Raw genomic sequence first — 27,253 nt, 5'->3', positions numbered from 1 at the left:
TAATTTTTATTCGCTATCAGAACATTCTAACTCTAGTGATGATCTTGAGCTGGGCTCTAAGATTTGTGATGAACCACAAGGAGCAGGTGGTTCCAGCAGTACGCTGCCAGATGACATAGAGTGGAATATGTACGATGATAGCGCAGGTACAGTGCGGAAAAAGTATGAGAATAAACAGGGCCCTGCATTAGTGGACAGTACCAATATTGATGACGGTCCACAGTGGGACAATTCCCTCATAAATGAAAATGTTTCTTGCACCAGTGCAGAAGTGGGTAAAGGTAAACCCATAGACTCATCTGAAGAGATTTTGCTAACCTTGATGTATCAAACGGATCACTGACATAATATAGAATGGCAAAATATAGACTTACCAAAATATAGTCACCAAAATATAGAATGCCAAAATATCGAATTCCTATCTATAAACAGGTAAGTACAAAAATATCGAATCCAAAATATAGTCTGTAAAAAATATAGTCAGTCAAAATATCGAATTTTTTTAAATGTCTTAAAAGTAATTTAAAATTAATGAAATAATAAATATAATTAACTAAAACATACTTAAAAATACTCAAATAACCTTAAAATTAAGATATAATTAATTTAAGTTCTTAATAAAAAATGTACAATATTTTACCGTAGGATAGCAGGAGGGTAACATTTAATATTACCACTCCAGTGAATGCAACAGTAGGGAAAGCGTTGGATAGCGTAGGGGTAAAAAATACTATTCCCACTCCAGTGAGTGCAACAGTAGGGATAGCGTTGGATAGCGTAGGGGTAAAAAATACTATTCCCACTCCAGAGAGTGCAACAGTAGGGAAAGCTTTGGATAGCGTAGGGGTAAAAATTACTATTCCCATTCCAGAGAGTGCAACAGTAGGGAAAGCGTTGGATAGCGTAGGGGTAAAAAATACTATTCCCACTCCAGTGAGTGCAACAGTAGGGAAAGCGTTGGATAGCGTAAGGGTAAAAATTACTATTCCCACTCCAGAGAGTGCAATAGTAGGGAAAGCGTTGGATAGCGGGAGGGTAACAAATACTATTCCCACTCCAGTGAGTGCAACAGTAGGGAAAGCGTTGGATAGCGTAGGGGTAAAAAATACTATTCCCACTCCAGAGAGTGCAACAGTAGGGAAAGCGTTGGATAGCGTAGGGGTAAAAATTACTATTCCCACTCCAGAGAGTGCAACAGTAGGGAAAATGTTGGATAGCGTAGGGGTAAAAAATACTATTCCCACTCCAGTAAGTGCAACAGTAGGGAAAGCGTTGGATAGCATAAGGGTAAAAATTACTATTCCCACTCCAGAGAGTGCAACAGTAGGGAAAGCGATGGATAGCGGGAAGGTGAAAATTACTATTCCAACTCCAGAGCGTGCAACAGTAGGGAAAGTGTTGGATAGCGTAGGGGTAAAAATTACTATTCCCACTCCAGAGATTGCAACAGTAGGGAAAGCACTGGATATTGGAAGGGTAAAAATTACTATTTCCACTCCAGAGAGTACAACAGTAGGGAAAGCATTGGATAGCGTAGGGGTAAAAATTACTATTCCCACTCCAGAGAGTGCAACAGTAGGGAAAGCCTTGGATAGCGTAGGGGTAAAAATACTATTCCCACTCCAGAGAGTGCAACAGTAGGGAAAGCGTTGGATAGCGGGAGGGTGAAAATTACTATTCCCACTCCAGTGAGTTTAACAGTAGGGAAAGTAATGATTTAATATAATATTAAAAATAAATTAAATATCAATACCAATAAAACATTAATTGAAATTAATAACCAATTTAATATTATGTGATAATTAATTAGAAATACAACTACATATTAGTTATTAAAAATTAATAACCTATTCATAATTATTTAACAACTAATTAATTTTCAATAACAAAAACGAATTAATAATCAAAATTAATACCAATTAAAAATTAACAGTAAATTAATTATCAATACACAAAAAGTATTTTAATATGTAATTAATTACAATTACATTACTTCCCACCCTATTCCCCTATAAACCCATATCCCACTACAGAAAATACATTAATACAATTATCATAATTATCAAATATTTAATTAATACAAAATAATTACTAATTAATAAAAAATAATTGCCAATTAATAGAAATTAATTACCAATTAAAAATTAATTTAAAATCAATACCAATAAATGAAAAAAATTATTTACTTAATTACAATTAAATTACTTCCCACCCTATTCCCCTATAAACCCACAACCAGCTACAGAAAATACATTTATAAAATTAACATAATTAACAATTAATCCATTAATACAAATTAATTGGCAATTAATAAAAATTAATTACCAATTAAAAAATAACAATAAATTCATAATGAATACCAATAAATAAATAAAAATGTTTAATTAATTACAATTAAATTACTTCCCACCCTATTCCCCTATAAACCCACAACCCGCTACAGAACTAGAAAGCAAAATTTAATTAAAAATTAATAATAATTGCTCAAATTTAATATTTAATTTAATATAATTAAATGACTTCCCACCCTATTCCCCTATAAACCCACAACCCGCTACACAATTAAACTACGCAACAATGAAATAACATAAAATTCATTACTTAAAATACATTAAACATACATTACAAAAATTAATATACACTTTTCACACATATACTAACATACAAAACACTTTAAAAAATTTATATTATTAAAAAATCGATATATGTAATGCCTATATTGTATACTTCGATATTTTGACTTCTATATTTTGAAAATCGATATTACTTACCTTAAATTCGATATTTTTAACCACTATATTGTGTCCATTCGATATTTTGTCTATTCTATATTTTTACTTCGATATTATGTCCATTCTATATTTTGGAATCAATATTATGACTGTTTACCGTATCAAACCATGATGGCACATAGGGAGGAAACGCAGATAGAAAGCCAGAAGGTACAGAGCTCTTGCCGTAAATTACAGAACGCAGTAAAGCAAAGACTTGTAATGAATTTACAACGAGGCTCAATGAATTGGAGGCTAGGATTTCCACCCTAGAGGATGAACTGGTTGTACAGAAGACGTTAAGAGAGACATTGCGCTCTACAAAAGACGATATCCAATGGAAACTAGTTGATTTAGAAAACTGCGCTTGTCGCAATAATCTCAGAATTTTGCAGATTTCAGAGGAGGTGGAGGGCCAAGATCCTCGCAAGTTTGTCATTGAATTATTTTCTGAAGCTTTTCCAGAACTTAAACATTGGGACTGGCAGAGAGAGGTGCAGAGGGCGCACCAATTTCCCTTTTCTATTCGCACTAATCAATCTGCAAAGCCTCGAGCAATTCTAATTTCCCTTAATAATTTTCTCGCTTGTGAGGCATTGTATGAGCATGCCCGCCCTAATAGAAAGAGAGTAGGAAAGGGTGCGGAATTTTTTGTTCGGCCTGATTTCTGTCACTATATGGTCGAAAAATGTTGGCAGCTTTGCCAGCTTATTTCATTATTTCAGGCCAAGGGGGCACAAGCCTTTTTGCTTAACCCCGCGAAGTTAAAGGTGTTGTTTAAAGACCATACTAGATTCTTCACCTTGGAATTTCAAGCTAAGGAATATCTGAATTCTATCTAAAATGGAATGATCTATGTACGATGATGTGCTCTCTAATATTGAGGGGTGGGCAGCATAATGACTATATCTTGCTTAAGTATGGGCATTATATGGCTGACAATCATTGTTCTTTTTTCTCTCTTTTCAATTGCTTTTTGGTTAAAAAGTACTTAGGCTTTTAGCAAAGTATGCACTGTTAATGAATTGGGCTTTGGTTTTTTTTTGTATGCCGAGTGGCTGATATATTGTTAGATTTATTTGTTCATAGGGTGTCTTTTGAGTGTGGGACGGGGTACCCCGGGCAGCGGGAGCTTGTCATCACTGGGACTATGAGTCCTACTGCCTTTTTGTTAGGAAGGGGGAGGGGGGAGGGATGGGGAGGGAGTGGGTTCAGGGAGGGGAGGCAGAAGTGGAGAGGAAAAAAGAAAATTAATCCACAGTATCTTTGACTTGGTGAAAATAATGAATACTAAAATATTGTAAAATATTTAACTACGGGATGGTATCCATAGCTATCATATTGCTAAAGTAGGGCTTAGAATATTTTCGTTAAATGTTTGTGGACTCAATAACTTTAATAAACGACAAAGAGATGCTGCTGAGCTCAGGGTGATACAACCAGATCTTATATGCATTCAGGAGTCACACATACCTTGTGGGAATCACAGAGTATTATTAGACTTGGAGTATACGCTTTTAGCCACCTCACAACAGACAACTATGAATCAGGGGTGGCCGTACTGGCTAAACCTGGTATACAAACGCCTGGACGTGTAGTGGTAGATAGTTATGGGAGGTGGGCAATTGTTGAATGCATAACGGGGGCTTTAAATTTATGGTATGTACAATATATGGGTCTAATCTGGATGAAGCCCTCGTTCTTGAAAACCTAAATATTTAACTTGCATTTTAGCCCACTCCTCTCGTGTCATGCGGGGATTTTAACATTAATTTAGTCCCCGCTGAGTTATTAGCAGGCACTCAGCAGTATAAGTTTCGGAAACCTAAGGTGTTTAATGCTCTGTCTCATTTAATCTCGGATCATGGGTTAGTAGATGTATGGGGTGCACTTAAAACACTGGATCCTGGCTATACGTTTTATTCTTACCCACATGATAAACTAGTTCTGCTTGATTATTTTTTATATCTCTATTATTATTAACTAAAGCTCATATCCAAGTCTTTCCCCGAATTACTCCTGATCATTCTCCAGTTGTTGTGGATATCCCAGCATTGGGTGGCAACGTGATACCGAGGGTATTTACGTTTGAAAGAAAACTTCTGTTGGATAATGGTTTTATTGAGCATATGAGTACATGGATCAGAGGTTTCTTCTTGGTAAACCGTTATTCTACAAACTGTGGGAAAGTTTGGGATACTTTTAAAGCTTGCTTTAGAGGGGGGTCCTGAGTTTCAGATTGTACAAACAGAAACAAGTCAAAGTATGATTCAGGAGCTATATGATAGATTGAAACTAGCAGAGGAAAACCTATTCTGTGGGATTCAGTCTGGAACTAATCTTATTGAGGTGCAAACTGAAGTGGCCAGTTGTAAGGCCAACATTAATCTGACATTGAGCAAGGAGATTGCCATGAAATATCAGCTTTATAAGAAAGAACGCTATAAGTTTGGGGAGGCTACAGGGCGCTTCACAAAGGGTAGAAGGTATGAAGGATGCGTCGGGTACACTTACACATAACCCCCAGGAGATCTTAGAGAATTTTCATAGTTTTTATCAAAAACTCTATACTGAACAGGATGGAGAAATTGATGACTCAAATTTTGGAGCTTTGGATGTTCAATATCAGCAGTTAGTGCAGGAGGAGGTTGGAGCATTAGACAGTCCTATCACAGTGGATGAATTAGAACAGGCCATTAACTCTATGACTCGGGGCAAAGCGGCAGGTCCAGATAAGCTTCCATCAGAACTGTATCGGATTTTATTTCATCTTAAAACTTATTGCTTGTCAGTCGGGCAGGCCGCCCAAACTGGTATGGCACCTAAATCATAGAGCGAAGCTACCATTATTGTGTTTAAAAAGAAGGATAAGCCTTCTGATATCCTGGGGTCGTACGGTCCAATCTCATTGACAAATTGTGAGGGGAAGATATATGTGAAAATTCTAGCGAATAGACTAGCTAAGGTTATCTCCTCCGTAGTCTCCCTCAGACAGCCTGGCTTTATCCCTGGGAGGGAGACGGTGAATCATATAGCAAGAGTTTTCACCTTATTGGACATTGCCCAAGTTGAGGCCAGAGATGTTAGAATAGTGCTTCTTGATGCCGAGAAGGCGTTTGACCAGGTCTCGTGGAACTTTTTGTGGAAAGTGTTATCTGTTTTCCTCAGGGTTATATCAAGGCTCTGCAGGTCCTGTATCACTTCTCTGTTGCTCGGATTTGCTCAATGGGCTTAACATCTAGGGTAGTTCAGATTACGAGAGGTACACACCAGGGTTGTCCTTGTTCTCTGCTCTTGTTTGCGCTTTATATCAATCCTTTTTTAGACATGCTTGAGTGGAGCACCAGGATAAGACCCTTTATGGTGGGGCAGGATCAGTATCGAGTCTGTGCATATGTGGATAACATCGCCATTATAACACCTGACCCAACGACGGCGTTACCCAAAATTGAACACCTTGCGTATAAATTTGGCCATGTTGCCAGTTACAAGCTCAACACATCTAAAAACCAAGTTCTCTGTACTAATCAGTACATCAATATTGATCCAAGAGTCGTTAAGGAGGGTACATATCTTGGTATTAAAATACGGGCATGGACAGGTGGCAATGCCTTCATCTTTCGCTGGTGGGGAGAGCAAATGTGCTCAAAATGAATGTTTTGCTGAAAGTGTTATACTTTTTTAGATCAGTACCTCTGGAAATATCTCACTTACAATTACGACAAATCCAGTCTCTGTGTTCCAGATTTTTGTGGGCCCCAGGGAAACCACGCAGGGCAGCACGATTTATGACTTTACCCCGTGACAGAGGGGGGTGGTCTATTCCTGATTTTACATTATATTATTACGCCTGTATCTTAGCCAATATTCGACTTATGTTAACCGGGGAGGCAGTGGCTAATCCTGCTAAAGCTCCATCAATTTTTCAGATCGTTCTTGGGTCTCAGGCAAAAAATTGTCTCTTTTTAAGGGTCGATGGTAGTTACTATAAAAGAACTCGCTTTAAGATTTTGGGGCTGTATTTAAAGTTTGGAGGATTGTCTGTAAACATTTTCAGATGAACAGACTCTCATTTCATACACCCATGTCAGCTGTGGTTATTCTTCCAGCAATTTTTTAAGATAGGGTGGTAGGGAAACTGAGCCTCTCTGGAATCACACAACTGGGTCATTTTATGGATGTAGAAGGGCATTTTACTTCCTTTCTGATTTATCGTGTAAATATGAGCTTTCTAAATGTCATTTTTTAAAAATATCTTCAGATATGTGATTTTCTAAACAAACATGTCACAATTTAAAAACCACATAAGATAGTTAAAGCTATTAGGATTCAGGGACGCATCGGGGCTCTTTATAACTTATTACAATCGGCCAAAACTGATGATCTTGAGAAACATAATCTTAAGTGGGAGAGTACCTTGGGGCTATTAGCGTGTTTTTAGAGGATTCGATTGATCTAGCAGGTAATATTTTTATGGCTGCGAATCTGAAAACGCAGCACTACAAAACAATATTCAATCTTTATTTTACCCCTGCAAAGGTGAAGAAATGGGGGAGCCAGTATGATGGAAAATGTTTTTCTTGTCACACTGACAATGCTGATATTTTGCAAAAAAAAATTCTTGCACTAAATTAGCCTTATACATACAGCATATTGAGAGGTTTTTGTCACAGGTTACAGGTGTGTTCGCATAAATATCTCTGCTTCCATCATGCTATTAGGCACCGGGGAGGATCTGTGTCAAGGTACACTGATGTATAAATATAGGTATCTTATTTTTGTAGCTATGGGGGTAGCAAGGTTATGTATAGCATCTACTTGGCTTCAACCAGAGGCACCCTCTTTTGAAATGTGGCGCGCTAGGTCTTTAATTTAGAGTTCAGTTTGTACTCGCTTAAAAGCTCACAGAAGCGTGCGTTGGGTATGCAAATATGGGGTCCTATCTGTGATCATTTGACTCTTTGATCTTTTGATGTGACATATATGGTATGGAATGAACTTATTTGTATGTATCTAATATTGGCTTTGTAACTATGACTTTTTGAGTATGTATATAATGCTTGATACTGTGGATTTTCAATAAAACATTTTTTTAAATAAAAACAAAGGTTGAAGAGCAGTTTTTACACCACTGAAATCCATCTCTTAAAGAGACTGTTGACATTTTGTAGACTTTTGAAAGGTCCATTTAGTCTATCAAACAGATGACTGAAGATAAACAAATGTCTGAAGATATATATGTTATTAAATATAAATCATCCATGGAGAGCATAAGGATAAAACTAAAGAAAAAAACAACCTGTTCATATATGTGTCCACTAAATGCAGATGACATCTTTGCACTTCTAGAAACCATTCTTCAAACAGTAAGAGATCTGGCTGTTTGAATTCTAAGATGATAGGACATTTTGCTAATGTCTCTAATAGTCCAATAGTAGTGAAAGAGTGAATTCTATATTTGAGATGTATGATGAACTCACTGTTGGTAAAATACATATGATCTTACATGTCATAGATTATAAAGACTCAAGAAAATTAGAGAACAAAAAAATGTACGGGCTTTATGAAGAATCTTATGCTCCCATGGAATGTGACATTTTTACTGACACCTGGATTACTCAAGTTTTAGGAGAGTCTTCATAGACATGTACAGTTATTTCAGCGTATTGTTTTGTGGAAGAATGATCTTATAAACAGGCAGAAGATCTAAATTTTAAGACGATTTTGCATATGGTAGCTCCATTGATATGGAGAGTTTGTATTTCTAGTATGAGGAGAATCCATACATTCTAGCCACACGGCATCACACGCAACCACGATGAACCATAATTAAATTTCTGCTAAAATGTATTCTTTTGATGCCTTCTTGTGGGGGAGAGCTGTAATGTTGTTTATTTGGATGCATCTGTAAACTGGTGACCCACCGGTTTAGCAGGTCAAACACGGGTTGCACAGCCATATGTGCGTCGGTATTCCAAGTAATACACTTCTACCATGATAATCCAATTTGAAGCATTTTATTTTTGCAACATTTTTCAAGTTTATCCATGTTTTAACCGTCACGTCAAAAGTTCCGAAATTCATCAACTTTTTGTTTGTTTATAATTCAATGTATTGCCCATCCAGGCCCATATAGGAACAATTCCAGAATTTCCAATCATCCACCAGATCCGATATATCTCATACTCTATGCATTTCGGTTTAAAAACAACCTCCCTCAGCAGTATCTATGAATAATAAAGAATACATGAATTTCAGTCGCAGTTGTATATAAACCACCCCATCAAAACATTCTTATACAAATCATTTAAATATATACCAAACTATTTAAGTATAAAGTGCCATTCAATCATGCATCCCTATCCCCACTGGCTACCTACAGACTATAGCCCAACAGTAAAAATGATAATAGTATGTGACCCTCCTGGCCTAACCATTCCCCTCTATTCAACCTTAACGTGTGTCTGCAACCTATCCTCACTAAATAAACTGTCCCCCTCAAAAATCATCTATGCACCTCCTACCCTCTGTGTCAAATTCAAAAACTCCCCATCATAAACGAAATCAAAACTACTATCGTTCCCTGTATGCGGTTTCATCACCTTTCCCAACCCCCATGCATACCTGATGTTTGAGAATCACAGCGCATCAACCCCCTCGTCCACGCTCGTGGTTCATTTAATCTGGCCGTTCTACTTGTCCCGTGTTTAAACTGATGTTACCCGCCCCTCCTCTCTGGTCCTAGGTATAAACCGTCACGTGTCTACCCTCCCCCAACCAATCACAGTGTCTCCAATTGTATTCAATAATAATAGTGCTCGTTTATCCAAAAACAAATCCCCACGAACTCAAATATTATGCCCATAAACAAATCGTGCTTCATATCCAACTACAACCAGTCCATATAGATGACATTCTCTGTTTGTTGAACATGGTTTTCCTATTATCTCTATTCATTAGTAGTTCTCGCCGGGATGCTGTCAAGCGTTGAAACGGATAGAAAAACGACATTACCTGAAGTGTCCTGAAGCACACCCTCTTTATTATTATAATAAAGAGCGTGTGCTTCAGGACACTTCAGGTAATGTTGTTTATTTGGATGCACCACATAGTTAAGTGAAAATATCTAATTGAGTACTTGTCAAACTAAGATCATTTTGCCTTGACAAAGACGAGTGTTCCTCGAAACACGTGTTGGCTGTTTCTTACATAATTTGTTTACACTAATAATTTTTCCCAATTTTGAATAAAGAAAATCACTTTATATTAAACAGTTCATGTGATTTCACCTGAATCTGTGAATCCCGGTACTTGACTGTGATAAAAGATCTCCAACAGTGCTCTATGGACTTGCAATGCACCATGGGGTTTTAGGGGTAGGAGGTGAAGGCACTGTGTATTATTTTCTTACCCCGAATTGTGGTCAAAGATTCCAGCTGCTTCTGAAGCAGCCCTTAGTGCTTCCCATAGTATGGAGATCGCACTTGTCCCTTTCCTTGATTGCTTTGGAACAGTACTGATCAAGACAATGTGGGCTCCTTGATACTTTTAGCGTTTTCTGTGGCATTCAAGGCACTCCGTGCTATTGCTCACCCAGATTGTTTCTTTTCTTTTCTTTTGATACTCTTTCAGATGTCTTTCCTGTGGAGTGTTACAGAAATGATCCATCTCAGGACATTTGGCCAAGCACTATTCACATCTAGTGGGTAAAGAAGCATTTATTAAGAGTTTATGCGTCTGCCACCAGACAGTTAACTTCTTAGAACTTGCCTCTTCACTCTGTAAGCTCTTCAGGTTTTTCTGATGCATTCCCAGTTTCATTTGTGTCCTTCACAAAAAATAAATAAATAAGACAGTTCTATCGTTTTTTGGAAACTTCTTTATTAACAATGATGCTTAGTATGTGATTATACACCTTAACAGATAAGCACAATCAGACATGCAAAACAAGTGTAGGCCGAAAATACCGGGGAAACTGAGTTTATAACACAGCTTCAAACACATGTTCCGCTTAATTGCAAGCTAAACACTGCTTGCCTTATCCATGCATACGGCTGAACCACCCAAATGTGTAGTTAAGGCAGTCGGTGTTCTAGCTTCTGGCTGATAGGGAGAGGAACCTGTGCCAAGGACTGGGATGTGACGAGGTAAGTTGGGCTGGAGTTGGAGAAGTAGGTTGTAAGGGAGGGGCCGGTTTTAGGGCTCAGGGCAGGGGGACAAAGGGGGGTAGGTCTTAAGTGAGGGTGTCGACTTTAGGGCTCAGGGTGTGGGGAGCTGGGGTTGAGGTAGGTTTCAATGTAGGGGGCAGAGTTTTAGGGCTCAGGGCAGGGGGGTGGAAGTGGCAGTTTCCAGGGCAGGGGGGACCATTTTTAGGGCTCGGAGCATGGGGGTTTGGGGCAGGTTTTAAGCAGGGGGCAGAGTTTTAGGGCTCAGGCAGGGGGAAGGGGTAGTTTTCAGGGGGGCAGATTTTAGCTCAGGGGGAGTCAGGATAGTTTAAGGTTGAAGGGGTGGGGTCGTTTCTAGGGCTCGGGGGAGGTCGGGTTATAGGGAAGGGGCCAGGATTTTAGGACTCGATGTGGAAGGAAAGGGGTGTGAACTTTACCACACATTCCTTTATCAAACATGCCTTATCACGAAATTGCGTGGTAAAGGCATACATGGTAAAGGCATGTATGTTAATGGAATGCATTGTTGAGACGCATTCGTGGTTCGGGCTGCGTGGTGGAGGCACGCATAGTTCAACCATTTGTGCCTCTGTTATACAACCGAAATACAGAGACTCCCTGTGTCCCAGTGCATCACATGGCCTTCCTAGATATTACATGAACCAGTTCCAGCAGAGTGTAGATAGTTTCAAGTCACACACCTTTTTCTCACAATGATACTTTGATTTGAGACCTTACAATTTCAGTTTAAATTCTCTATTAGCAGTACAATTCTTTCATGGGAAAATAGCTGGCAGAAATTAATTGTTTTTCTCTGTTTGGTCATACCCTATGTCTCTACCTGTGTTCTGTTGGCATGCTATTTTCTTCCATGACATGTGGGTCACCTGATAATATAGCGGCTACAAGCTACCTTCACACCGCTGGAGCAGGTCAGGAACATATAAAGAAAAGGTTAGATGTGGAGTAAAATGATAGTTTATTAACAGCCTCTGGAGAAAATGTGTTGCTGACTAATGAACTCCTCATGTAATAAATTATGATCTTCTCATTGTCAGTTTGCAGGGACATTGTTCTCTCCCTTCCCAACAACAACCAGAAGAACATAGACATGTGTGCATCGGGCATCATGCATAGTACGCGGAGTTCCAACTCCTACTCACCCCCCTTCCCCTGGTCCCTGTGCTGCTACTTCTATTCCCTCCTCTTTTAATCCATTGTGCTCTGAGATGCTTGCCTTATTTAGTGTTCTAACACACTCAGTGATTATACGACACAGCATTCATGGTACCCTAGCTTTTACAAGCTCAATGAGTCCTATCTTCCTATCCTTCCAATTATTACATTCACATCATATACCATAATATCCATTTTTTGTATTTCTGTATCTTAATTGGAACATTTCAATGCCATTTTCTATGTTTGTTTCTGTTTTTGGGGTGTACAGCTTCTGTTTATATCACAGACTCTGCAATATTAGTCTATTGTATGTCTTTTCTTGTTATATGCCAATAAACATTTTATAGAAGAAAACACATTTTTTAACAGGAAAACAGTATTTAAAACAATCTGTTTAAGAAGTATTCAAGGTCATCAGATGAAGACTCTGCAGACAGAGCTGGGGCCCTGAGCCACTTTGTCCATGCTTTAAAATGCCTGTAAGTTTATTCTTTGGGAAAGACAAAAGCAGAAAATCAGTCACACGAGGTCTATGGCCAACCCTAACAACTTTTATTTCTATCCTCCATAACAAAATGTCCCAAATCTGACAAGGAAATACGGTGTAGGTTGAATGCGAGGCTTACACAAGGAAAACTGATGAAGAGAGGTGTTGCAAGGAAGAATGATGTAAAGTGATGTAAAGCAGGATAGTAGATTTATTCATCAAGTTACTTCCTTGCTGGTTGGTTACAAGAAACAAGTTACATACATTTTAGGCCCCAACAGGAGCAGTCCCTTGGCTGCTCAGCCCATCCATTCCAACATAATCTCTCTCCAACTCAAACACTTCAAACATTCCGATGACATCACCATTGACTGAGCAGGAAGGCAAAGGACATTAATTGGGAAGATGCATTAATCAAGTAATAGCTTACAACAAATCTCCCCTCTTATAATAATTATAGAATAACTAATGTATGCAAGTTCATAGCACACACTTATGACATGTATAGCAGATGTTGATTGTATGCAAGATAAAACACACACACTAAGCATGTCCCACCAATTCATAAAAAATCACATGCCCAAACCCCAACTAGAAAAGATAGGTAAAGGACAAGAAAAATATTCCATTCTCTGAAACAGTGAGTATTCATAAGAAGAAGTCTTCTCAAATTCGCACCCACAACGCACCGTCCAAGCACTTCACACGAGGCAACAACCATACAGAGGGTATCACCAAAAACGGTAAGTACGAGAAGCTTCATAAGGAGTCTTCTCACATGCGCACCCTCAACGCACAGTCCAAGCACCTTACACGAGACAACAACCATTCACTGGGTATCATGAGGCAACAACCATAAAGAGGGTATCACCAAAACCGATAAGTCAGAGAAGCTTCTTAAGAAGGAGTCTCTTCAAGTGTGCACCCACAATGCACATTCCAAGCACCTCACATGAGGCAACAACCACACAAAGGGTATCACCAAAACCAATAAGTCAGAGAAGCTCCATAAGGAGGAGTCTTCTCGCGCGCGCACCCACAACGCACTGTCCAAACACCTCACACAAGACAAAACTTACTCAAAGGCATACACTAACATGACCAGGGACACTACACTCCCTCTCCCCCTATTCATACAGATGCAAGACAAGGACACTACACTCTCTCACCCCAATTACATTCACATAGAGGATCAGGTATACAACACAACCCTATACATCACCACTTAAAAGATTTTCCTTATTGGAACTTGCCAAATTGCTGCAATGACAAAGGATTGGAAAAAAGTATGCTGGCAAGTAAAGGATCCCACGAAGAGTCGGTTTCTCCCGAAAGACTCAAAAATCGAAGGGTATTTAAACTTAAGAAAGTCTGACTTGCCTGCGCTTCACTAATTTCCATGTTTATCCGACAGGAATGACCAGCAGAAAACTTCATCAGTTTACAACGAACATCGTGGTTGCCAAAATATCCCCAATTTCCTCCTTTATCCAACTGGTTCACCATATGTCCACAAGGTTAGGAGGCGGTCGCCAGACATCAGAAAACGCCTCACAGTTTGTCCTCCTCAAGATGTAAACTGGAAGACAGCTGGAACATTGAAATGATCGAAAAACTTGGTTGGCAGAAACGTGGTTGGCAAGGAACGGGGAAACACATTAAAAAAAGCAAACAGCTTCATACAACCACAAGATGGAGGCACACTCCAGACATTGAGCTGTGTGGCTCACGGCGAACTGGAGCAGCAGAACGTGCAGAAGCAGCAATGTGGGGGGAGCTGGAAGCAATGTCACTGAATCCATGGAGCCCAGCAAATAGCGTCACAAGAGATGCATGAAGCCATCAGCGATTACACAGAAGCAGGCAAGAGTGCGCCAAAAGGCATGCACAGTTTATTTTCAAATGCCAGGGCTGCGGTTAAACCACCATTTGTGTAAAGCTGGCCAGAGACTAACAAGAAAATGAATAAAAATATCAAGAAAAAGTTCCTACCAGGATTCGGAATAAAGGTCCAAGAGCAGCACCACGCAAAAGAAAGTTCAACATGCTCAAATAAACCCCGAGCTCCATGAGGTCTAGAAATGAAGGGTATTCGCGTAAGCTCTCTTGTGCAGTGAGAGGTCCAAACCGGCACAATGGCAGGCAGAAACATATTTAAAGTAGAAAGCTGAGCAGGGTGGTAACAGAGAAGCAGGCAGGAACTGGCAGTCAGGAGGGAGGCAGCAAACAAGTAGGCAGGAGTAGGTCGATGCTCTGGGATCTGCACTTTATGGACAGATTCCCGTAAAGTAACAGGACGGGGACGGCTGTTGCAAGGAGCAGGAGGGGCCACTTCCTCCAAACAGGCAGGCAGTAGACAGCAGGCAGACAGGTAAGAACTGGCCCCTTATGGTACTGGGTGACCGGTGGAGTGGTCACTGGTGGGGCTCTGGTGCCAGTTAGCTTGAGATACACAAGTTTCACTCTGAAATAAATTCTTTTACCTTAGATTCCTTAATGTCTTTAGTTCCTTTGGTCTTACTTACTCCACGCGTAAGGTTCTTCCAGCTTTATTCTTTAGATGGAATGCAGGGTATGCCTCGTACTATGCCCCATCAGGAGCAGCCTCCTTGCCGCTCAGCCCTTCCACACCAACTGTTTCCTTCTTCCACTCAAACCCTCTTCAACATTCTGATGACATCACATAGACTGAGCAGCAAGGCAAAGGGCAAAAATAGAGAGGATGCATTAATCACTTGCTAGATTATAACAAAAGGGCATTGTTGCGGGGCGGCATGCAGCTGCCTTCAGAATTACATATCAACGGCTCATTATCATTCCCAGGTACTCTAATTTTATGTTACCCAATGAAATAACATCTAGAGGAACCCCAGAGACTTCACCTCAATGGCTAAGGTTCATAATGGTTATTAAATAATCAATATACATTTTGAGGATGGTGCGGGTATATGTGCATTTAAATAAGCAGTTATAAGCAAGTAGGTAGTTTTAAAACTCTGCAACAAAAGAGAGACTTGAACGTCAGACTATTGTTTCTGCACCTCACGCTAGTTTCATATGCCGAAGTCCTGCGCAACAAGCCCAGGCACCAGCCGTCAAATGATGCCTCTGTGTTCCAGATCCTAACTTGAAGCAAGGGGTGGGCGTGTGTCAGGTAATGAAGTCCAGAAAATCTATATCTGGTTTCAAAAAGTCTTTATTTCAAATCGATTAGTCCATATGATATAGGAGAATTGCACTCAGCCAACGTATTTCGTTCTCAAATGGAGAACTTCATCAGGGCTTAAATTAGGGCGAGTAGCATAGCGTAATGACGAGGCGTCCAGATAGGTACACTGGGCGTAGAGGAAATTCACAGGGCCGGGTCCGGCCTGTGATCAAGATTCTATGGCCAATCAAAGTAATATAGAAGATGTACAGGGTTGGTGCTTCAGGCAATCACACTGGATGCAGAACGGGTATTCTCCGGTCCAAGTCCGGCCTCTCCGGTGTTGTTATTGTGTCTCAGAGTCGCTGCTCCGACACCGGAGAGGCCTTCATTACCTGAAGCACGCCCACCCCTCGCTTCAAGTTTAAAAATTCTCTTCCACTTAGTTAAACACTTGCTATGCTTCCGTTTTAGTTGCTAAAGTAGGTAGGTCTGGCGTTAACCAAGACCTTTTTATTTTACAAAAAAAACTGTAATATATACTTTCATATAGGGGCTTTCAGGCACCCGTCCTCATCCATTGGTCGGTTCAGCTGTCATTTACATTTTTGCTTCGCCCAACACAGCATACTGAATGGAACAACAGGTCAGCCCACTTCAGGCACTGGTTACCGTCACTGTGAGTGATGGCATTTTGCTGGTGAACAATGTGGTCATACACTGTAAAAATAACCATGTTCACAGGCAGAAGCGGTGGGCCAATGTGTGTTTTTTTAATACAATACTTTTACAAAATGTATTTTAAACCAGTGCTCCTGTTATGTGCACACACAGGCAGTCTTTGGCAGTAGCTTATGAAGGAAAAAACTGCCATGGACACATGTCCCACCACCCGAAAGTGAAACAGCCAGAGTCTTCATTTACCAGCATCACCCAGGGCCCTAGGAGGCAGTCCTTGCAAGCAGCAGCAGCTTTTCTCACCAGGAAGCGTTATATAGCATGAACACTAGTTCACCGGGTGGGAGGGAAACAGTCAGGGACTTAATTTACCAGCATCGCCCAGGGCACCAGGAGGAGGACCTTGCAAGCAGCAGCAGCATCGCCAATGAAGAAGCGCTATTTAGCACCAACACTTGTCCTCCGTAATGGACGCTTGTGGCCCGCACCTGGGTAAAACTGTGGTGAAGGGCAAAGCCCAGGCCAAGGGCAAACCCATAGCCCATTAAGAGGCAGAAAGGCAGGGCAGGGCCACCCACCCCCAGCCCTGTGATGTGTGGAGTCCCTGTTTACAAGTCATAGGAACATCTCATACCTCTCTTTTTAGGCCTGTGAAGCCGATTATATTTCTGGGTACGGTACTACATTGGTTTAGAAGCATTGTTAACTCTTTGTTTGTGACCCGAGTGCCAAATGACAATCTAGAGATTGACCGCCCCTTAGTGTGCGTCCATTTACCCTAATATTTGCTGTATCACATTTTTTTCAGCTACAGCCCATGGGAGACCCAGGTATGGGCAAACGGAAAGCAGCAGAGTCTCTAGTGGGAAAGAACATTTGAAGCAGCTAGCTGTTGGCATCCATGGATTCGGCCTAGTCATACCCGAATCTAAATGTTGATGACATTAACACCTTAATCGAAGGATTTGAGTCATTTCTGGAGGGGAACACCTCTAAAAACATGCAATAAAGTAACATAATTTTCACTAGGAAAAAGAAGGATACATCTCTTGCCACTAGCTCCACTAAGCAGGTTTTAGATGCCCAAGTTACCCCTTTTCAACATTCTCCTCACCTGCCCATTAAATCTCTGTGTCCACTAAAGATACAGGACCCTCGTTCATAATACCCATGTGCTCTAATAGGTTTGCTTCTCTTGCTACCATATCCTCTTACAAAGCAAAGATATAGCCCAGAAGAGTACACACTGGCTCCAAATCATGCAACCCTCTTGAACTAGACATTGCGGAGTCATCTGTAGGTCCTACTTTGGATGTCGCACCACCATCAACTATGATAGGGTCACACCTAGGGAGCACCTGTATGGATGCCCACGGCACTTTCACCTTAATTAAGCTGCTCCAAGAAGAGATTATAACTTTAAAGGCTCAAGTGACCTCTTTAACAGCTGAGGTAGGACTTTTAAAGGCGCTAACACGCCCACCGGTACATACACCTGTCGCAGATGATGTGACCTCTACCTATTCGGCCATGATTTCAGAGCTCAATAGGTGCATAGACAATATGTAGGGAACAACCAAACAAAGAAGGCCATTCCACACACACAAAGCATGCGCCCTAATAGGCCACCTCCTAGATCTTTGCCACTTTCCCTTCCTACATTGCCCTCCCTACTGGCAGCTAATAAACCCCTAGCTAAGCTGAGGAGTGGAGCCCCACAAGCATATTCCACCCAGGCCCCATCCTATAAGTAAGAAGAGAATTGCACAGGAAACTACTTCAGGGACCTTGTATATGGTAGCAGCCCCTAAGTTACCCGAAGGCACATATGAGGATGAGCCTTCCCTGATCAACAAGTGTATTCACTTCATCAGGGCTGTTGGCATTGCTACTCGATTATACGTTCTGACATTTTTCATGCCAGGCGTCATCGTGACACATTGTCCCAATCAGAGTCTTTTGATGTGATACAGTTAACACTTAAAACAAAAACCTTAGTGGAGGTGTTAGTCTGTTTGGAACTAGACTAAGATCCTCCCTCTGGCACTACCATTTATTTAAAGTTAAATCCAGCCCCAGATGGCCCCCCACAACAAAATCTTTACCCCATTACTATCTTGGCCACCTCTATGGTGGACCCACTGGGAACTAGCCCCCCATTAACCTCTGCTGAGGTTATAGAATACCCAGCCCATAGGGAGGTAGTAACATCAGATCCCAGGCTCAAGAGGGATGGACTAATGCCAGAGATAGGAATCTGGTCCCCTCGACCCATCCCCTGGATGCCCAAGCTAAGAAACTGCTGATAACTAAGCTGCTATCTTGGAATGTGGCCATGCTATAATCTAAGTTGGATGATCCTGAGTGGGGAGCATCTATGAATAATTTCTATTGAAATGAAATGAAAATGAAAAACTTTTAGACCACTGTACTACCCAAGGATGTATAGGCGCTAATGCTCTGGTAGACAGGTCACAAATTTAAGCAGAAAACAGGAGGTCTAAGTATTGAAAATCCAGGTTTTAGGAGCTTTGCAGAAAGACAGCAAATCCGTTTTTCTCTTAAGATCTGGAGGCAGTGAGTTCCAAAGCTTAGCAGCACAGGTAATAAAGCTCCTCCTACCTCAGTTAGATCTTTTAATTCTGAGTACTACAAGATTATGAGCTAATAACAATCTCAGTGGTCTACTGGGAGTGTACCATTGGAACCGTTATCTAAGATACTTGGGTCCCACATTATGCAGCGCCTTAAATGCTGTGCAGGGAATCTTGAAGTCAATATGTATTTTAATGGAAGCCAGAGAAGCTGGGAATGTCCTTGGGGAAACTGATTGCAACTTGAGAATACCCAGGAGTAATCGGGCAGCCGCATTCTGAAGAATTAGTAATTTTAGTAAGCATCTTTTCTGGATGCTGGTAAATAAGGCATTAAGGTAAACAATTTTTGAAATAATAAGGGTAGAGACTGCCTTTTTTCTATAAATCGGATGGGATGAGGGCAAGGGTTTTCCTGAGATTTTTTAGGATGAAAAAGAATGAAGTGATGGCATTGATATGACCATCAAGCCAACATCTAGGAGACCATAATTATGTATTTCGGCCAAAGAGGAGCACTTTGGTCTTACCCGAGCTTAGTTTGAGAAAATTGCGGGACATCCAGGTCCCTAACTGGAGCACATAGTTGTGTAATCTGTATGCGGTGCCATTAGGATTGCTGGCCACTGACACCACAATCTGGGAGCCATCTGCATAGGACACCACTGCAAGGCCAAAAGATTTGATCAGTTTGGCCAAGGGGGTCCCGTACAGAGAGTAAGGCTCAGAGTTGAGGCCTGCAGGACCCCACATGGTAGAGAGAAAGAAGAGAAGTTGAACACGTCCAGGGCGATAAATTCCTCTAGATCCGAGAGGAAAGATTTCAGGAGTGAACAGTAGGGATAGTGTTGGGTAGCAGAGGAATAACAATGACTATTACCACTCCAATGAGTGCAACAGTATGGAAAGTGTTGGACAGCGGAGGGGTAAAAATTACTATTCCCACTCCAGTCAGTGCAGCAGTAGGGAAAGTGTTGGATAGCGGAGGGGTAACAAATACTATTCCTACTCCAATGAGAGCCACAGTGGGTAAAGTGTTGGATAGCAGAAGGGTAAAACTTACTATTCCCACTCTAGTGAGTACAACAGTAGGGAATGTGTTGGATAGCGAGCAGAGGGGTACAAATTACTTTTCCCACTCCAGTTAGTGCAACAGTAGGGAAAGTGCTGGATAGCGGAGGAATACAAATGACTATTCCCACTCCAGTGAGTGCACCAGTAGGGAAAATGTTGGATAGCAGAAGGGTAAAAAATGCTATTCCCACTTCAGTCAGTGCAACACTAGGGAACGTGTTGGATAGCGAGCAGAGGGGTACAAATTACTATTCCCACTCCAGTCAGTGCTGCAGTAGGGAAAGTGTTGGATAGCGAGCAGACGGGTAAGAATTACTATTCCCACTCCAGTCAATGCAGCAGTAGGGAAAGTGTTGGAGAGAGGAGGGGTACAAAATACTACTCCCACTCCAATGAGTGCAACAGTAGGGAAAGCGATGGATAGCAGAAGGGTAAAAATTACTATTCCCACTCTAGTGAGTGCAACAGTAGGGAATGTGTTGGATAGCGAGCGGAGGGGTACACATAACTATTCCCACTCCAGTTAGTGCAACAGTAGGGAAAGTGTTGGATAGCGGAGGAATAAAAATGACTATTTCCACTCCAGTGAGTGCAGTGGGAGGGAACGTTTTGGATAGCTGAGGGGTAAAAAATACTATTCCCACTCCAGTTAGTGCAACAATATGGAAAGTGTTGGCAAGCAGAGGGGTAAAAAATACTATTCCCACTCCAGTTAGTGCAACAATAGGGAGAGTGTTGGAGAGTGTTGGATAGCGGAGGGGTAAAAAATACTTTTCCCTCTCCAGTTAGTGCAACAATTGGGAAAGTGTTGGATAGCGGAGAGGTAAAATCTATTATTCCCACTCGAGTCAGTTCAAAATTTAAAACAAACAAAATATAAATAACAACACAAAATATTTTAGAAAAATAAAAATAAAACATAAATAAACATATTAAACATTAAAAAAGATAGAAACATAATATACTGTTAAATAGACATTACAAATACCTAGAAATAATATATGAAATAAACAAAAAAAATTAACAAACATATACCCATTTTTAATTAGAAATTAGTTATAAACAAAACGTTCATTATAACATAAATGTAATCTTTTTTATTTCCTACCCTATAACACCACACAATTCACAACACACATCTTAATTAAAAAAATTGTACCTCCATGGTTAACATAATTAGTTATCAATTAAAGAAATATTATTAATTAAAAAACAAATTAAAACATATAAAACTTAATTTACTCCCCAAGCATTACCCCTATAAAACCAAAACCCACACACAAAGATAATAAACAATTATCCAAATTAATTATCAATTGATGAAATTAATATTAATGATCAACTAGTTATTAATTAATTAAACATAAATTACTTTCCATCCTCTACCCTATGAACCCCACAACCCACACCCAAAAAATATTTGCATAATTTCCATAAATAGTATTAAATGAATCAATTATTATCAATTAACAACTACTTATTAAAAAAATGTAAATAAATTACTTTCCATCCTTAACCACTATAAACCCAACAACTCACATCTAAAATTAATTATACAATTGCCATGTTTACATTTTAATTAATTAATTAACATTAATTAACAAATAATTATGAATTAATAAAAATAAATTACTATTCACACTTTATCCTTATAAACCTGACCATCCTTGCCTACGAATATGACACAATTAAAATAATTACAAATTAAATAATTCATTAATTAATAAGTAACAACCCATTAATAATTAATTAAAAATAAATTACTTCCCGCAATTAACACTATAAAATCTAAATTGAATAAATATTAATAAATAAAAAAACATTAATTTATTATAATTAAATTACTTCCCACCCATTACCCCTATAATCCCCACAACCCCCGCTCAAACATATAACATAATTACTATAATTAATTACCAATTAATTAATAAAAAGTAATTAACAACCAGCTATTAATTAATTAATAATACATTAATTCCCATAATTAACACTATAAAATATAAATTAAATACATATCAATACATAAAAAATAATCATTAATTTACTTCCCACCCTATTCCCCTATAAACTCACAACCTGCTACAAAGTAAAAAACACATTTAAATAAAATAAAATTAATAACTACTAAAAATGTAACTCATATAATAAAAAATAAAAACAATACTTATACAAAAAAACAGATCACATACATTTAAATTACATACTAAAATACATACCACTGATAGAAAAATCGATATTTTAAACAACTATATTTTTGCAATCGTTAACAATGACTTCGATATTTTCAAAAATGATATTTCTCACCTTAAAGTCGATATTCTTGACCATGATATTCTTGCTGTCAATATTTCTGTGTCACGATATTTCCAACTCGATATTTGTGTGTCGACATTTCTAACTCGATATTCTGTCTGCATACCAAACATCAGAATAAAAGATATCTGTGAGGTGCTTGGATATGAAATCTGGTGTAAGCTGAAGTATTCAGGATGGGGGGGACGGAGATCAAAAGGCGCACCTGACATAACCTAGGTAGGGACTAAACAGATGCTATAGATAGGGATAAAAAAGAGGCCATTATGGCATTGTCTAATGGGACAATACCATCAGGCACATTAGAAAAAGATTGTCATGTTGATTAGTCTGGCCAAGTTGATTGAGATAGTTGCATTTGAATCCCGAGCAGTCAAAGAATCCAGCCTTTCGGAAGGGAGATCGAGTGGAGAATTAGAGGAGAGCAGGTTGTAGACAGTCTCAACCTTGTTCTTGTAAAAAGAGGCTACCGTATTAAAAAATGCCTGATCAGTGCTGGTGTTTATAGCTTTGGGAACCTTGGTTTGTTGTTTTACCACCTTAAAAAGTTCCATAGAGAAGTTTAGGGAGGATTGGATTTTAGCTGTAAAATAGCTGGATTATGCTTTTGCAATCATTTCCTTATATGCTGAAATGGAAAGTTTGTAAGTATTTGTATCTAGAGGGATGTAATTGATGTGCCAATTCCCTTCCCGTCAAAGCCAAGTTTGTCATCACACCAAGGTTCTAAGGGGGAGGTTCTGGGGTTTTATATGCTCTGACTGGAACAAGAAGATTACGTGGAATTGATCCATAGATGATGATTGTTAGAAGCAGTATCAAGATCCATGATTTCAGTAGAAAGGTATTTAGTGTTTCAGAGTTAATTTTATGCCAATGTGACATGTCATATAAGAGGATCAATGGCAGGTGTTCAGGTTTTCTTTTGGCCAGATTTAGATGAAAAATAGCTGCCCTGCTTTCCTGCTAATTGAATGGGTCCTCCACCCATTGGGTTAGACCTAAGCTATCAAAACACCAAAACCTGGTTTCTAAGGCGCCTTTTTTCAAATTCAATTTTTAAAAAAAAAAATGTGTAAAATACTGTCATTTACAAGATTCCATATACTCCTCTTTCTTCTTATTTATGAGGTAGTCACAACACGTTTATCTGCCTTTCTTTAAATACCTCATTTTTTGCAACAGACAGTTTCCCAGGCGTAGAACACTAAGGTCCTTTCAACTTAACTTAGGGGCTATTAGGATGGCGGACGAACCTGCGTCCGTGCGCCACCCCAGAGGAGGAGGGACCGTCCGCAGGGGCAGCGGCGGTCTCTCCGTGCCAATTAGGATGTGACTGCCACCCTGGCGGTCACATCCTGTATTCTTAACATTGCGGCGGGTGCTGCTTGAAGCAGCACACGCCGCAATGTTAAAAAAATGCATGTTTACCTTTGCATGCACGAAGCTGCAGGCACCGCGGGGTGCCTGCCGCTTCCTGCAAGCAAAGGCAGGGGGGTACCATAGGTACCCCCCATGTGCACCCCCCACTCCCACTTCACCCCTGGGGGCCTGCAACGGGCCCCCGAAGACAACACCGTATGCCTTTCCATGGCGGAAATGCCGCCGGGGAAAGGCATATGACCGCAGCTATCCTAATATGGCTGGCGGTGTCTGATAGACACAGCCAGCCATGTTAGTGCTTTTCCGCCGCGGTCGGAAGGCAACCGCGGCGGACAGAAAGAAGATCCCCCAGCCATCCTAATCTGGCGGGGGGTCTTTTTCCAGTCCGCAGCGGATAATCTGCATCCTCCGGGCCGGCGGTGGATTCCGCCGGCCCGGAGGATGCGGATTATCCGCAATCATAATTGGCCCCTTGGTGTACAAACCAAAGTCACAAATGTGCAAACGAAAAAATGGGAAAAGACAAAATGACCCCTTGTTTGCGCACTACCAACGGGGAAACTGGTTGGTACTCACCAGTTGTGCCCACTTTTATCATCATCGGTGGTCATTTTGTCTAAAAGATGAAAGTGTCCAAAAGAAAGAAAATAATAGAATCAGGTGCAGTGAAGTGAGACAGGTCACATCACACTATGTAACCAGATGTGATTAAAATTGAAAAAAACACTCCCAAAGCAATCTCTTTATTATTTACTGAGTGTTTCTTATCAAGTTAAAACGGACAGGTTGCCATTCATACATACCACTTCCAATGCCAACATGTTTCTTTGCCACAGAAATGTATGCAAATTCTTCAGGGCCAAAACACTTTGTCAAAGCACCAGTATTGGACACACCGTTATGGAAGACTGTCAATTGCAAAAAACAAAACACACAACATCCTGCGTCACTCTCCCTTCTACCAATTAAAAAGTGAGCTCTATTTTAACTTGTTTTTATGATCATATTCACCCTCAGGTAGCCAATGTCTTTCTTATCCGCTTTCACTGTTGAGGTCAACCAGAAAACTCGTTAAAGGAGTCCTCTTTATGGATTGACCGTTCGAGTATTGTGTCAATCTGACGCAGAACCAAAAAGGATTAAAAAATGTTTCAGTAACATGCAACCCATCCACAAAGTGAAACATGGCTATTTAAAATGCCCGCTATAAAAATAATTAATCCATTGATATTACAATCCAGCATGATTGCATATTGTTGCCCCCTTACATAGTAGTGTTGGTTCATAGGAAAAACATTGCATCTAACAGATATCCTGTTCTACAAAACAGACGTTAGCCAAAGACAGATTCCTTAGATCTCTTGCCCGTATAGAGCACCACCCGCGTATGCGACCGCAAACCCCTTCCCGTTTCCTCCTTACCACCTGGGGTCTCATGGAGCGGGTAGTCAGCTTCTGTAGCTTCCCGGTGTGGACGTGCCGCATTTGAACATCTTCGCTGACGATCACGTGGGCGCGTGTATTCACGAGAGAGTGTTTTCATCACTATCACGTAGCACGTGATAGAAAGTGCCCTTTTAGATTGGGGAGAAAGGAAATCCGAAAGAGTGGTATTTCAATTGAAAAACAGCGTTCATATGCGGTAAAATGCCACTCTTTAATTCCTGTGATGTTAAATTTATCGAAGGATTTAATATTTAATGAAGTTGTATGTTCTTACAAATTTGTTTATTTAAATTACTTTTACGCTGCCCTCATATAGCATCTTTAATCATATGGTTACATAGTTGTTTTCTTATGCATACCTAAAACCCCTAGGTCACACTTTAAAACAAAACATAATGGTGTCAGCAGAGTTATACCCCGATCAACTGCACTTCTCAGCGCAGCTAGACTTTATCATAGGAAAACCGGTCTTTGCACTTATTTCATAATAATGGTGTCTGCAGAGTGTTACTACAAGCGACTACTCAACCCTCAACTGCACTCCTCTGCGCAGTTGACCAGTGTCATGGGGACAATCACTCATAACCCTATTACAGGGTGTATCGTTCAATATGTCTCATCACAAAACTTTTTGTGAAATCCATAGAGGGGATCATAGTGTTATGCTTCTACCACTGATACCAAACCCTGATTCTTAAAAAGTCCTTCCGCACACGAGGGGCCCCTAGTTGTAAAAGAACCCTACCAGGACCTAATGATGGTACAGTTATCGTATATCCCACATCCTTCAAGGGCTTCTCACTAATAACAGCACTAGACCATCTTAGACCTTAACCAACCTTATTCCACTCAATAAGTTTGTTAAGCCCATTTTGGTCACTTTTTTCTTGAAATATCCAGCGTGCTTTCTTAGAAGCCAAGATTCTGTCAACATTCTGTGGGTTCCCCATTACCTTTTCAAGAACTACCCAGGTAAAGTTGTGTTTTTGCCAATGGCAATGTTGCACCAATTTCGTGGTTAGTTTTCCTGTCCTTATAGTGCTCAAAAGTTCCTGTTTTCTGATTTTAATTTTTCGTGTTGTGACTACCTCATAAATAAGAAGAAAGAGGAGTATATGGAATTCAGTAAATGACAGTATTTTGCACATGTTTTAAAAAAAAGTTTTGAATTTAAAAAAGTGCCTTAGAAACCAGATGTTGCTGTTTTGATGATTTTTGAGTGGAGGGCGACCTGGTTTTCTTTTCCCTCTGTTGCTCCCTTGTGAATATATGGTCAGGAAGGTGGCTCAGCCATGAGAGCAGTAATTTGAAATTTTATTCGACACACACTGCGTTGTTTCTTCTACCGTTGTGTCTGTTTGAGCTGTGTTTTCCTTGAGAAAGACTTTATGATAATCTAGATGGATAAGCACTGTCTAGCTTTTACGGATGAACAAATTGCGGCAATCTTAGCAGGTCCTTCGTTGTTTCCTGATACCCCCCTACTAAGAACTACTTCAGCAAGGGAGGAATGGAAAAATTGAGCACACTGAAGAAAAAACAGGTCAGAATTGCTCTGCATGGCCGAGTACTATAGAGCAGGAGCAGCCCCTGCCAGTCTCCTCGTTAGGATTGAGCCTAGAATCTTCTTGGAGGATAGTAAGTTCAGGCTTTACTGGAGCTACATAGCTAACAAGTGTACACGCGACTGGTTAATCCTGATAATAAGTAACGCCAAACGGCTGAGTGAGGAATTGTTAAGAGAAATCCTGGAGTTGGAAGCGAGTATAAAACAGGATACTTCTTTCACTAATACCAGAGGTCACTTATTAAGAAATCCAGGAAGATCTCAGTGAGTACAAGAATTATATGATAAATCAAAAAATTAAAGGGTTACAGCGCAATCTTGAAAGATACACCCACGAGTGTACTTTTCCGTATGTTGAAGATAGACACTATAATAACAAAAAGGTGCGGGGGGGCCAAGGGAATTTAAAGACCAAGCAAAGACACGTTCCCTAACTTGAATATATAAC

Source organism: Lissotriton helveticus, chromosome 4_1 (assembly GCF_964261635.1).
Source record: "Lissotriton helveticus chromosome 4_1, aLisHel1.1, whole genome shotgun sequence".
Classification (NCBI taxonomy): domain Eukaryota; kingdom Metazoa; phylum Chordata; class Amphibia; order Caudata; family Salamandridae; genus Lissotriton; species Lissotriton helveticus.
Note: the sequence above shows the minus strand (reverse complement) of the source record.